General features: G+C 35.0%; 1 pseudogene; it reads right to left on the bottom strand.

Annotated features, from left to right (window-relative positions):
• The window catches only part of LOC118188455 (cathepsin L-like peptidase), a 33,299-nt pseudogene continuing 17,820 nt past the window's right edge, over positions 1–15,479 (bottom strand).

Genomic DNA, 15,479 nt, shown 5'->3' with positions numbered 1-15,479 from the left:
TTAAACCAAAGGATAAACTGCATGAGAAGCAGTACCACACTGATTGTGCTTGTTTCTTGACATTTTAATGTAGCCATTTTCTCCCCAGGAATTTCTCCAGCTAAGACAGTCAAGTTAAACTCCAAAAAATATGAAAAAGCACGCACACACTCACACACACCACACACACACACACATATATAGAGAGAGATATATCTATATATCTATATATATATATAATAGTAAGAACAATATAAAATTTAATACATACTATGAAATTAAAAGAAGTTTGTTTATATTGCGATTTGAATCTATACTTCTTTTAATCTCAAGTTCAAAAATTCCTATAAAAATTTACATAAAATGTGTTTCATTGTGTTTTAGTTTCTCAAACAAATGTCAACACTATCCTGTTTTGCCTCATTCTGCCATTAGATTCTCTCATTTCAAAATTTATGTAGATTTGAATGGCAATAAGTTTTTATTTTAAAATTAGAAGAATTGCGCATAGCTAACATGAGATTTCTAATATTCCCGCTGACTCTGCAGTCCTAGAGAATGGTTTTCTCTAGGCGATTTCACAGCTTGTCGAGAGCTAGATAGAAAAGGTAAATATAGATTTGATACGCAAAGTCTAAAGAACTATTGTGGTCTCAAGTGAACCTTGTGTGTGGTGTGTGTGATATCTCTCTCTCATTTAATTGTCTCATTTAATTGAGTATATCTCTCTCTATATATGTGTGTGTGTGTGTGGTGTGTGTGAGTGTGTGCATGCTTTTTCATATTTTTTGGAGTTTAACTTGACTGTCTTAGCTGGGGAAATTCCTGGGGAGAAAATGGCTACATTAAAATGTCAAGAAACAAGCACAATCAGTGTGGTATTGCTTCTCATGCAGTTTATCCTTTGGTTTAAAATATCACCAACAATTCTATACTTTTACATAAATTAAACACAATCATCGTAGGCTTTGTAGCCTCTGTTATAATGTTATAAGAAATCCGATTGCTTATAATTAGAACAGTTTTCAGCCAGATCCAAGTGACTGGTAATTTTGTGTTGCATAATTTTAATTTAAGTTTCACACAAGTGGTGAGGTAGAAGAAATCTAAAGTTGGATACTTGGATACCTAAATTATTCTAGTTCAGAACTAAAAATTTAGCGCTATTGCTAGCACCTTCAAATGACCTAGTTTTGTGAAACCTCATAGTATACAAATTGTGTGATATGTTTCAGTGAGTGAGTGAGTGACGGAGGACGTGGGCAGTGTTCCTTTACCATAGTGGTTAATCAGTACAGCACCACGTCCACCATTATCCAGAGCGTCCGATATGTTTCGGTGCCATCCAGCTGCCCGGGCCACAGTAATTATTGAAATGAAAGAGAAACATAAGAACATGGTCATATAGGGCCGTTTGTGACATGCTAATTTTACATCCAATACGTTCAAATAATATTAGATTAATAACTCTGGAATATAAGTATATACAAAAAAATGCATAACTACTGTGTTACATAAATACTTTACATTGTGTTAGATAAGGAACACTTGCGATTACAGTATACTCTTCACTTTGGCACCATAGCTATGTATACAATACTTTGCATTAAATATATATCACTTGCGATGACAGTTACTCTGTACATAATTCACGTAACACAAACTTATTTGAACTACTTGCTACAACCTACACACTTGCTTATTAATACAGTGAGCTAAATTCACAGAATCTACTTATATAGTGAGTGTTCCAGTGAGGAGACACAAAGGAAGTACTGACGCTCTTGCCTCGATGATCAAGTTTGCAATAATTTGGGAAGGGGGAAATAAACATGAGTAAAAGCGAACAAGAGTACAAATACTTATGCAATGAATAATTCCAGGCTGAAAATGAATACGTCAGATGGAAATATACCCTGACTGGCCAAAACATTATGACCATCCCCACATTTTTCAAAAAATTCGCCTGGATGACGTCGAGGGCGCGTTATTAAGTGAGATTGGTATTTAACTGCTGCTTGGAAAAAGTAAGGAATCATTGAAGAAGACAAGAATAATAGGTCATTTGCAGCTTTTTCACTTAGATAGAGCAAACAAGCAGAAACAAGATCAACATGTGTAATCTTCGTATTAATTTTATTGCGATTTTTTAAATTGCGATAGTAAAAATTTAATTGTTTTTGATTCGGTACTTATAAAATAACGCGAACTAGACTGCAGAATATTCTTAAGAATGAAGTTAATCATACTCAAAAATACATTATTGATGTAATTTTTGGTTATATACGCATTAGTTAATATGAAATCGTTAATATATATATATACCTAGATGTATATAGGCATACATGAATGGAACAAAATATGTAACAAGGTATAAAATTACCAGAATTAAATTACAGGATGCCTGAAAATAGGTATAATAATTTCTTATTAAACTGTTTTATATTAATCTATTGTTTTATATTTATGTAATTATTTTGTGTATTATTTTGTTTCTATATATTTTGTTATTAAGATCCAATAATCAATAGATATATTTTGAAACATAAATCAAAGAAGTAGCTAGGTATGATTCTGGTACTTAATTTGGAATGGACTTTGCAAATTAAAACAGAAATCGTGGTATATTATTTGCAGTTTTCAATTTTCAAAACATATCATTTGGAACGTTTAATTTTGTATATTTAATCTGTTACTGGCATTTCCATTAACCAACTCCAAAAAAAATCCGCCCTTGTATTAAACTTAAAATTAAATTCATCAATATGAGGGATTATTACAGTTTACTACAAAACGCATTGCTTTGGTTCACTATAAACGGCGTATCTCTTATAAAATTGTTGCCGCCACATATTATAGCCCTGTATTATTTTTAACGAGATTAAATAATGAAGATTTGAATTGTATATTTCTCGCATTTTAAAAAAACGAGGGTACATACAGCCATTAAATTTTGAATAATGTATTCCTTCACCCAAAAATTTGCACCTTGGAAACCCAAATTTTTAATTTCTAGTTTGTTTTATCATTTATTTCATATTTTGCAAACTGCAATGAATTTCAAAAGGAGCAGTGGCAATACTGCTCGAAACAGAACACTTTTATCTCAGCGCATGAGAGTGCTGCCAATCGTAAAATGTGTAACACATTTATTTATCTTTTAATTTTTATTAACAAAGTCGTCTCTATGAAAGCATTGTGTTGCCGCTGCTACAAGCAAAATAATTCTTTTATCTCCTCACGTCAGCCTGTTGCTATTCAGTAAAGCCTAAGGTTATCACACATGGCTATAGTTCCTGATAGACGGGACGTTTCTGAGAAACGAGATTTCTGGTAGCACTGGTTTAAACTGGAGGATTCATAGAAAAAAGAGCCCGGCCTGAAGCGAAGTCCCGCCTAGCTACGGAAACAATGTTGCGGCTATGCGGGATTTTTTCAAACCTCACCGTGAATGTATCGGCTCGACCTCTGTTCTGGGTAGAGACAACCAATCAGACGAAAGTTCTGCTTCTGAAGCATCACGTGATCCCAATCTGAGTGATAACCAATTAGTGTTTGGCGTTCAAGTCTTTGTAGTAAGTGAAAATGGTAACCTAGCTACGTGGATTTCCCGGAATTGCGCGGGTTCTGAGAATTGTCCCCTTTGACGTCAAGTCCCGCGTAGCCGAAACATAATGTGATTGGGACCTAAGATACTTTCATATTTAATCTTGAAAGTTACTGAAAAATAAATTAAGCTTTTTAAAAGCAACAAGCACAGTTCTCGAAAGCATTTTTTTACTACTTTCTGATATGATTGATTTAAGTAAACGTGCTTAAAATCATGACATGTTTAATTAGAAGTATTCAATATTTTTATGAAATTGTATTAACAGACTCATTAAAACCATTATGTACTTTTTCCTTTTTATGATAACTATATTATGCAGTTAGTTTTAAAAAAAATAATGTAGCGAATATAAATATGCTGTTTTTAAATATATTGTGATTTTGCTGTTGAACTGAATTTTATATCGTGTAAGTTAGATGAACATGATACTTAATAAATACACATAAAAACTTAATTATGAAAAAAAAATTGTTAACCATCGTACTAAGAAAACTGAATACTGTACAAACTGGAAAAAAACTAAATATAAAAATATATGCCAACAATAGCACTGCATCTAGAGCTCTAAACATATGCTGCTATTCAGCTTTAAAAAATGTTGTGGTTTTGGTGTTGAATTGTATGTGGCATAAGTGCAAAGAAAACGATGCTTAATAATAAAGCTATAAAGACAAAAAAAAAAAAAAAAAAAAATCTGAAAGCTTTCTAAATTTTACATTACGTTCATTTTTAGAATTTCCGATAGACAGTCTCGCGCGCTGGATATAAAAATGTTTTATTCTCTAAAGTGCTGCCATTGCTCCCTTTGAAATCGTTGGGTTTCTTAATCCATCGTACTAAGAAATAAAAATTTTATTTAATATTTTGTGAAGCATTCATAAATGATTCACAAAATATGAAATAGATAATAAAACAAATTCCAAATTTGGGCTTCCAGATGCCCATATTCCGTGGAGGATTACGTTATTCAAAATTCGATGTCTCTAGGTACCGTTCTATCACAATGCGAGAAGCATACATACATTTATGCAGATTCTTCATTATTTAATTTCTTTAAACATAATACAGGGCTCTAATATTTAGTGGCAACAATTTGAAAAGTGATTCGCTGTTTATAGTGAATAAACGCAAAATGCCAAAACGAAATTAACAGTCCTTGGACAAATTGCCCCTTTGGGCTATAAAAAAACCCGGTTAGCAGGAATGAGTACAACAGCAGACTGGTAGACTGCGTGCTCAGCGAGAGCGTAAAAGACCTAAACAAAACCTTTTGGTTGACTCTTAAAATCTAAAACCTTTATATTTTTTTAATACTGTAAATTTTTAAAGGGCCCCCAAGAAAGATTTTGCATAATAGGGGCCCAAAAGTTCTAGTTACGCCACTGAGTGCAAACATAAGTATGAATGTCCTGAGCTCGCAAAAAATTGGAAAGGTTTCAGGTTCAGTTCAATTACAAGTAACATCTCCATTTTATAAAAACGCAAGCATTTCAGTTAATACATTAACTATGCCCAGAATCACATGCGATCTTTCTCAATATCAAGTTGATAGGTCTGTTTTGACAGCTTTCAAACATTTGCGGTTGGCAGATACAAATTGCTTACAGCCTGGCCCAATAGATATTCTTTTAAGCGCAGATGTATTTGGCGAGATAATGCTTCATGGACGTTTAACTGTTCCGGGTCATTCGTTAACAGCCTTAAACTCAATATTCGGCTGGGTTATTATCGGCAAGACTAAAAGTGTATCACAAACAATTGTATCTAATCATGCTAGTTGTACCAATGTTCGGTTCCGGCTTGAAAAATTTAAGAAATTGGAAGAAATTTCGGAGATAAAGCATTACACAGAAGAAGAAATTGAGTGTAAAAATCATTTCAAGCGGAATTTTTCTCGTGATTCAACAGGTAGATTTGTTGTTAAGTTTCCATTTCGTAGATCTAGCAATGAACTTGGGTCATTAAGGGATGTTGCTGTACATCGTTTACAAAGCACTAAACGTCAATTTATTATGAATAAATATCTTTTCAGTCAATATCACAAATTTATGGAGGACTATCAACAACTTGGTCATATGGAATTGATTCCAGAAAATGAAATTGATGTTCCAGCTAATTCTAGTTTTTACCTTCTGCACCATTCAGTTCCGGATACAAATGGTGATAAATTTCGAGTAGTATTTGATGGTTCTACAAAATCTTCCAGCGGTATTTCTCTTAATGAGAAATTGATGGTTGGTCCACAGTTATAGACTGATCTAACAACATTAATTATTCGTTTCAGAATTCACAGAATAGCTATAACTACAGACATAGAGAAAATATACTACAAGATGCAAACTTTTAAAGAATATTCTGGCGCGATTCACCTTATAAACCAATTCAGGATTTTCGATTAACCAGGATTGCTTAAGGTACTGCATCAGCACCGTACCTTGCGGTAAAATGTTTACAGCAGTTAGCAATAGATGAAGCAACTAATTTTTCTTTGGCTTCCAAGACGTGACTTAGGGACTTCTACGTTGATGATTTGATGTCCGGAACCAGTTCAGTTACTGAAACTATAGAATTACAAATGCAATTGAATCAGATGTTGTCACGTGCATGATTTGTTCTAAGAAAATGGGCTTCTAACAACAAAGAAGTCTTTAATTCAATTAATCCAGAATGTTTCTTTAAACATAGACAATGATGATACTGTAAAAACGTTAGGTATTCTGTGGCATCCAGCTTCAGATATGTTTTTATTCAAAGTCAATTCATCATATCCTGAAGTCTTAACCAAACGAACATTACTTTCAATAATCGCAAAGACCTTTGACCCTCTTGAACGGTTGGCACCGATCACGGTTCGGTATATTAATTGATCATGCTAAGATTGTGGAAACATCAGTTGCAGTGGGATGAAAAGGTTCCTCTAGATATTGAATAACTTACAGAAGATATGTTATTTATTAAAAGTATCAAAATTTCACGATTCTTGTTGGTTGAATCAGGTAACCAGTTTCAACTGCACGGGTTTTGTGACGCCTCAGAGAAGGCGTACGTCGCTGCAATTTATTATCGCTTTGTGTTAGATACTGGACAAATCAATGTTCAGTTGGTGATAGCCAAGACAAGAGTTGCACCAGTAAAAACCATATCACTTCCCCGATTGGAACTTTGTGGGGCATTCCTGTTGACTAAATTGATGGATTTCACCTGTAGAGCTTTAAGTACTCCTATATCACAAGCTTATTTTCATACTGATTCCACTGTTGTATTAGCCTGGATAGGATCTCATGCAAGCCGATGGAAGACCTTCGTCGCCAACAGAGTAGCAAAAATCCAGACTTTATCTTTTCCTGTCCAGTGGCATCATTGTGAGTGGAAATGCTAATCCTGCTGATCTTGCAACTCGTGGTGTGTCATCATCTGCACTGGTTACTTCATTGTGGCTACGTGGTTCAGATTTATTGTATGATTTATTTCCTTTTCAGCCATCATTATCTACACCACTAATGAATTATTCTTCTGTGCCAGAGCAAGGATGTGCTTTACAGCCAACAGCTGCTGTCAGTCACTTGACAGACGCTCATGATTTATTTTATAAGTATTCTTCTCTCACCAAACTTAAACGTGTTATAGCATTATGTCTGAGGTTTGTAAATAACTGTAGAAATTCAGAAGATCGGGTAAATGGATTTTTAAAAACTAGTGAATTAACTAAAGCTATGCATGTGTTAATTAAATTAATGCAATATGTTGAATTTAAGAATGAAATTAACACTTTAAGCAGAAATCAATCATTATCTTGTACAAGCAAAATTTTATCTTTAAATCCATTTTTAGATAATTCAGGTATTCTTATGGTGGGCGGTCGCTTGCGACATGCAAACCTTGCATATGGCTTTAGGCATTCAATTTTGCTTCCAAAGAGGAACATTTTAACTCATCTCATTGTTAGACATTACCATGAAATACTTTTGCATGCAGGTCCACAACTTATGCAATCTTGCATTAAAGAACAATATTGGATCATAAATGGTAGAGCTGTTATCAGAGATTTAGTTAGGAAGTGTATAGAGTGTTGCAAAATTAGAGCATCTGTCAGTAATCAATTGATGAGCGATTTGCCGTCTAGTCGCGTTTACCCTGCTCCTGCGTTTTTGCGCTGTGGAGTGGATTACGCAAGTCCTTTTCAAATTAAAGTAAATAAGGATCGAGGCTCTAGGTCATTCAAGGCATATATATCTATATTTGTTTGTTTTACGACAAGAGCTATTCACTTAGGATTAGTGACAGATCTTTCAGCAGATGCTTTTATTGCAGCTCTCAAGAGGTTCATTTCCCGCAAAGGCAAAAGCAGTGATGTATATATAGTGATTGCGGCTCCAATTTTGTTGGAGCAAAACGCAAGCTCATGGAATTTGAAAGGCTTGCTAGATTTGCAACTTATAACCAAAACGTTGGTAGATATTTGGTTGATAATTGCATTAAATGGCATCTAAACGTTCCAGGTGCGCCACATATGGGTGGACTCTGGGAAGCTGGCATAAAATCAACAAAATACCATTTAAAACGAGTAGTTGGCGAGGCAAGATTGACATATGAAGAATTTGAAACATTTCTCACATAAATAGAAGCTTTTCTTAACTCGCGACCTTTAACAAGTTTATCTAATGATCCAAATGACTTATCAGCATTGACGCCTGGTCATTTTCTTATTGGTAGATCATTAACAAGCATGTCTGAACCAAATTACATTGAAGTTTCTCATCTCACTAGATAGCAACATATTCAAAAAATTGGTCAACAATTTTGGAAGCGTTGGCACAAAGAATATCTGTGTCGATTACAACAGAGACCAAAATGGCTTTTGCCAACTAAAAATCTTCAAGTTAATGATCTGTGTCTCATAAAGGAGGATAACTTACCTCCAACTAAATGGAAAATATGTAGAATTACCCAGTTACATCCTGGTCTTCAATATTTTGTTAGGGTTGTGACTATTAAGACTTCAGATGGCATGGTCAAAAGAAATATTACAAAATTTTGTCCATTACCAATTTGAGTTTTAATTCATGAATTATAAATTAAGTATTATATCATGATTTTAATATTGTATTGTGTTTTTTTTAATTTGCTGAATTTTAACCACTGAATGTTGAAAGAGTATTTTAAGGTGGGCGGCATGTTCGCGCCTTATGTAAATTTTGATTTTGTTCTCTGCGAGAGGGCGCCTGCGAGCGCCGAACTACACTGGTGTGCAAAAATTATGGACGAAGTCGAAAAATTAGCATATCAGCTGAACGAAGAGGCAGAGCGGACAGAAAGACCAATCAGGAGATTAAGTAAGGTGATGTACTGTAGCACATGCGCAGATATGCAGGCAGACGTAATGGGGGAGTGTCTGAGTAGTATAAAGCATGTTGTCAGTGTAAGATCAGTATTTCTGGCAAAGAGATTGCACGCCGTATAGCAGTTAAAATCACACCGAGTTGCTGCCTCAGCGAGAAATGGCGAATAATCAATCTGTTAGACGACATCTGGATGCTTTTACCCGAGGTCGAATCATTGGGAAGTTGGAGGAAGGCCGCAGTGTGACAAGTGTGGCTGCAGAGTTCGGAATTGCTCACAGCATCGTTTCACGACTTTGGAGACAATTTCAAACTACAGGAATAGCTATCCGTGGGTTTAGTAGTGGTCGTCCACGAGGAACCACACCCGTAGATGACCGGTATATTGCCTTACAGGCCAGAAGAAACAGGCGGCAGACAGCGGGAGAAATCTCTAGACACACGACACAGGGACTGGACGACCGATATCGCGTTTTACCGTGGCCAGACGACTGCACCGTGGTGGTCTGTTTGCACGACGCCCTGTACGGTGTGTACCTCTAACGCCTGCCCATCGGAGAAGGCGTTCTCTCTGGTGCCGGGAACACCAGAATTGGAGAGACAATGAATGGGGACGAGTACTCTTTACAGATGAGAGCAGATTCAGTCTGAATAGCGATTCTCATCGCATACTCATCTGGAGAGAGCGGGGAAGCCGCAATCATCCCTCGAACATCATTGAAAGGGACAGGTATGGAGGTGGCGGTGTTCTCGTTTGGGGAGGCATCATGCTTGGTAGTAGTACAGACCTTCACATCTTCGACGCAGGTTCAGTCAACGGGACCCGTTATTGTAACGAGATTCTTCTTCCATATGTGCGTCTTTTTAGAGGCGCTATGGGTCCGCAGTTCCTTTTCATGGACGACAATGCACCATGTCATCGCACAGTAGCTGCCGAACAGCTCTTAGAGAGTGAGGATATTGAACGTATGGATTGGCCGGCACGATCTCCGGATCTCAATCCCATCGTGCATGTACGGAACTTTCTAGGCAGACGCTTGGCAACTCGTACCTTACCACCAGTAACGATTCCGGAACTTCGATTGGCGCTGCAAGACCAATGGGCAGCAATGCCTCAACAACTCATTGACACCCTCATTCTCAGCATGGGCAGACGCTGTGAAACCTGCCTAGCAGTCAGGGGAGATCATATTCCCTATTAAAGACCGGATGTTTCTTGCTGGACATCCATCACAGGGATGTTTCGGCCTTCAGTCTCATTGCGCTCCATGATACTTTTTCAATAAAGCTTCTTTTTATCCCTCCGATTTCTCTTTTAGTAAGTGTTGCTTACATTACTCATGTCCTTACGTATTGGGGATCTTACGGTATTAAATGTGTTGATTTGGAAAGCTTTTGTACAAAGTTATATTGAAAAAACCGTCTCGTCCTTAATTTTTGCACACCAGTGTATCTGTATATCTATTGTACGAACGTGTTCTTCTCACGGCCGAATAAACGCAGTAACGAACGTTTGTGTCTACTTTCCATCTGCTAACAACGTGACTTCAGGAACGAATAAACAATCATTATGCAAAATAAAAAATTATAAATAAGTTAGAAGTTAAGTTTTTAATATGCTATATCTGTAATTTTATCTCTTTATTATCTAACTAAATAAAGAAGATCCTTGCGTTTAAACTTCTGCCGAAATGATTGGCGATATCTTCGCCTACACTTTCATGTTCGGCGAGACTTCATAATCAAAGAAAATATTTTACTTTCAAATTCAAGGATTACGAAGTAAGTCGCCTGTTATGTCTCAAATTCATTTATTTATTTATTTATTTTTATTCCCATATAAGGTATTTCTCCCACCTTCTCGGCGTGCCTTCGTGGTGTAATGGTTGTGCACGCTGGACCGGTGTTCCCAAAGTCCGTGGTTCGATTCCCGGCGAAGGCGGTTGCTATGTTTTAATCTTGCCAGCTTCCAAAAATACCTAATGTCTCTACACCCAAAATCATATATAATTTTAAATGTAGCCTCTTGTTATTCAAGTTGGTGACAAAGATCGATTATTTTTATAATTTTAGAGCCGAAATTTTCCCCATTGATTCGGCTTTTCTAAATTCCGTTGTTTATATGCTCAGTTATACGGAAATTTTACTTATCCTGAATTCAAAATTTCCCGGACTTTCCGGATAGTCAAGCTTTAACTGTATTTTTAAGATTTCCTTGCTCTAGATTTTCTAAGAAGAAGAGCTTAGAGTATAAGATTTATTGATCTGAAAATTTTTAATCATCAGCCCATTACAACTACATATCTCATTGTATTAAAGCATTCAAAGTTTAAATAAAGAAGCATTGTTATAGAAATCAGATTACCCAGTATGCTATAGCACTACCAAGTATACTTGAACAATTTTGATAAATATACGTACAGAATCCACAAAATAGAAAAATACACAAAAGTATGAGAAATATAGTAGTACATATATATATATCTTACTTAACGTACATACTGCAAAATGGCTAAAATCTATCCATTTTGCAGTATGTTTTCGAAACTTACCTGTTTTTAACAAGCCAATAATCACCACCATCCTCAGATCCATATCTAACATTTAGCACGCCATGGTACAGAAATGTACTGTTACATTTTGGCTCATCATAAATGCCCCCTCTGTGAAATAATCATCATTCTTTGAGCATGCATTGATATAGTCAAATTATGTTGCAAGTTGTTAATAATACTGCACAGCAATACTGATTAAAAATCTGAAACGTAACTTTGTTTTTTATGATCTGCAAAGATGTGGTCATACAAAGAGAAATGTTAAAATTAATTAACTGAAATTAACTTTTCTGAACGTAATTTTTTTAAACGTAAAACAGGTGGTTTTTTAGTCTTCTTTTCTGTATCACAATCCTTATGTTTACTCTCTCATTCGCTCTAGATAAATATGAATTAACAATTAATAAACAAAAGTAAAAAAAAAAAATCTTTTAGGCAGTTTTCAAATTTTATATTATGCCCAAAGGGGCCTTCTTTTAACATTTTTGTGTGTTAACCTTTATTAGTATCGCGCGTTGGATATAAAAATGTTTTTCTTTGGTACACTGTTGCCATTGCTCGCTTTGAAATCGTTGAGTTTGTTAATCAAAAATTCATTAAAATTTTATAAAATATGAAATCGATAATAAAAAAAAAAATCCAAATTCTCCCAGATGCCCATATTCGGGTGCAGTATTACGTTATTCAAAATTTGACGGCTTCAGGTACCATTGTATTATCACAATGCGAGAAACAAACCTACATTAATGCAAATTCATCATTATTTAATTTCTTTAAATATAATGCAGGGTTCTAACATCACCTGACAATAATTTGAAAAGTGATATGACGTTTGTAGCGATTTGACGCAAAATGCCAAAACGGCATTAGTAGCCCTTCTGGGCAGACGCTGTTTGGGCTAAAAAACTTAAAAGGAAAGCTAAATTTCGATTAACACGTTTGAGCTCTAATAATGACTGTAATATTTAAGACATCTTAAAAGTTGAAAAACACGATATAACATGAATAAATTCTTGAGGAAGTTTTAAAAATCAAACAGATGAAGAAATAAACACCGCACTCATAATGCAATGATATTTGTCTAGGTTAGACAATTTAATTTTTGTTTAAGCTGTCGGAACTTCAGTACTCTGAAAGCTAAATGAAATTTGCCTACTTAGTGTGTTCAGTAAATACAAATATTATCCAAGGTGTATTTTAATTATCACGTTTTTTGCTTATGCTAAAAATCTATCCTGTATTCTTACTGTTTCATTTGCTCCGATCAGACAGAAGCCCCAATAGTGACCGAATAGTTTAGTGCACTGAATATTAATAGTTCGATCTGCTTTGGGTTTGAGACCAAGCAAATGGGCTAGTAGTATCGTTTGTTTTCGTCGATTTCGGAGTGTGTAATGTGAATACGAGCCAGTTTCCTACAGAAAGTCCTCCTCTTAGGTATTCCTTCTTTTCGGCAGATATTCCTCGTGACTTAGTCATATTCAAATAACCTAACCTAACCGAACAGATAGACTATATAAATAAGATATAATTATTTTACATAAAGCTAAAAATAAAAAATATAGAATAGACCGGTAATCGCAGAATAACTAAGGTTATGTAAATGAGCTAAATAATGCGCCATCATCAAGCCATTAAGATGTTAGAAATACATTGCAGATTAAAAGGAAAGCAATTAATTTTCCATAGTTCAAAAAAATGTGTCGATGAAAATGTCAAGTCCTGTGAACATACCTATTAATTAATGATGCAAATTATATATCATGCGGGGTTCAAAACTGTGTAAAATTAAGCTTCTTCAATGAAATAGACGAACTTGATGTTTTTATAATCATACACTTGGAGTACGATTAAAATAAAAAATAAATTTCTATTAGTAATTGTAATCTACTTTTCAAACCGAGTGGAAATAATTCTCTTACACCTAGCCTCCTTAAAAAACATTTTAGAATTATTTCTAATTAAATATACCTTAAAATACGGACGCTAGTGAAATTAATTTTGAATAGTGATCCACAAGTCATTAGTCAAATTATTAAGGTAATATGCACAGCTCTTGATATTAAGCATTTTCCCGAAGGGACATTAAAGTCCCATCAACAAAATCGCTCAGTTATATCCCAAAGGAACTTTTAAAGCCCCAGTTTTCAATTCTAAAGAAACAATGAAAATATGTTTCAAAACTTATTAATCAAATCTTGATATTATTCAAAAGCTTTTTTTGAAAATTTAATGTCAGATGTTTCTCATTCGTAAAGAAATATAATAAAAAAGTTTCAAAATCTTTTTTTTAAAATAAAGTAATTTGGAGCATAAATGGTTAAATAGTTTTGAATAAAAGTTTAAAAGTGAGAGAAACGTATAAGCATATCTACATAAATATTCATTTTTTATATTTTCTTTAAGTTCATATTCACTATGCATAGATCAATATCTTTACATTTTTTAGAAAGATGTAAGATAATAAAAAAGTATTCGAACGATGACCCTTAAATTTACTCAGATACAGATATACTAATCCTTGGTGCGATATAATACCCCCTCCCAAACTCGTTAACAGTCGTATAAAAAAATAACTTGACGTAGTCAGGATTTAAAATTTGAGTTCATTCTTAGACATTACACATTTAGGCATCTAGAATAGACGTGCTCACGTTTTTTTCTATCATCACACATTAAATAATAGTTTCGACCAGCATTTCTGTTGATCATCATTCAAAGGGTAATGTAATCTCAATTTCATCACACTCAGCACATAGTAGAAAAGGAACACAGATCATCGCACAGTCGTTGCAGGGGATTTACACATTGCATTGTTCTTCATGCCTAAATTACAGTCTCAAACACCATTTTAAAATTCCTAACTAATATATAAATTTATCTGATCATCATACACGAAGCCGATACACCTTTAGTAAGCACAGCCAATAAAGATCACATTACGACGATCACAGAGTCTGCCAGGAGAGCCGGGCTGGCCTGCCACATCACACCTTCAGTAATTTTTCCTTGATTTCGGACATTCTTGTGGGTCATCACATTCCTGCTTCGGTCTCTGTTCCTTTCATACTACATACCTTTTTACCAGTTATCATTCGCGTTTCTCCTAATTAGTCTGGCTCTTGCATCTCGAGAATTATACTGTGTTCTTAATACTGTGTTCAACACTCTTTATCTTCCTATTATGTCACACAACCTTTTTTTCTGACGCTTCTTCTTCATTTTGCCAAACTCTCTCCGGGAAGCTCACTTAACCTTTTCCCCTTCTTCTCTCCCCCCTTTTACCACTCCTTGCTATCTTCTTGACCTATTTATTAAATAAAACCGACTTCCAACACAACCAAACCTTACATCTTTTTGCAAGTATGTCAAATATTTATGTTCCAAACTAGTTAGAAGCATCCAAGTATTAAAATTATGCATCGCGCTTTACTTCTTAGCTCTGAGAAATGCGACTAACATATTTTATTCTGCTCTCCTTCACAGAGCGGAAATACAGCAGTCGTTTCTTAAGACTCACGTCTCTTAAAAACGTCTTTTAAAACATAATAGCCTTGCAGACATTCTGCTTACATTTTAGCACATCCAGGACCATTTAAACAATAAAATTGTGTCATGCTTAATAAAAGGAATATTTTTTCTAACGCTACTGCTTATCTCGTCTCCATATACTAATTTTTATACTATAAATTTCAACTTCTCCAATTTTAGCTCTTTTGGCTAGTTTGGCAATCGCGCCCAGTACGAAGCCTTTTCTTAGGAGCGTCGATTCCTCTAAGTGAGACACTCGGCTCAAAAACGATTTGGTTCATTAAGGTAGTAGAAAGCATTGACTTTCTACTACAGACACAGAAGGCAAAAAGATTCTTCATTCACAATTTTGTTATTTATCTGTTTGCCGTCGTCTGCAGCTTATCCGTTAATGCTTGTCTTTTCTGTCATGGAATAGAATAAGCAATCTTAATTTTCCTTGAAACCAGATCAATACATAACAAC

This window comes from Stegodyphus dumicola, chromosome 6, assembly GCF_044657685.1.
Source record: "Stegodyphus dumicola isolate Sdum_Otavi_A_Nest chromosome 6, ASM4465768v1".
In the NCBI taxonomy this organism is placed as follows: domain Eukaryota; kingdom Metazoa; phylum Arthropoda; class Arachnida; order Araneae; family Eresidae; genus Stegodyphus; species Stegodyphus dumicola.
This window is presented reverse-complemented; position numbering and strand designations above follow the sequence as displayed.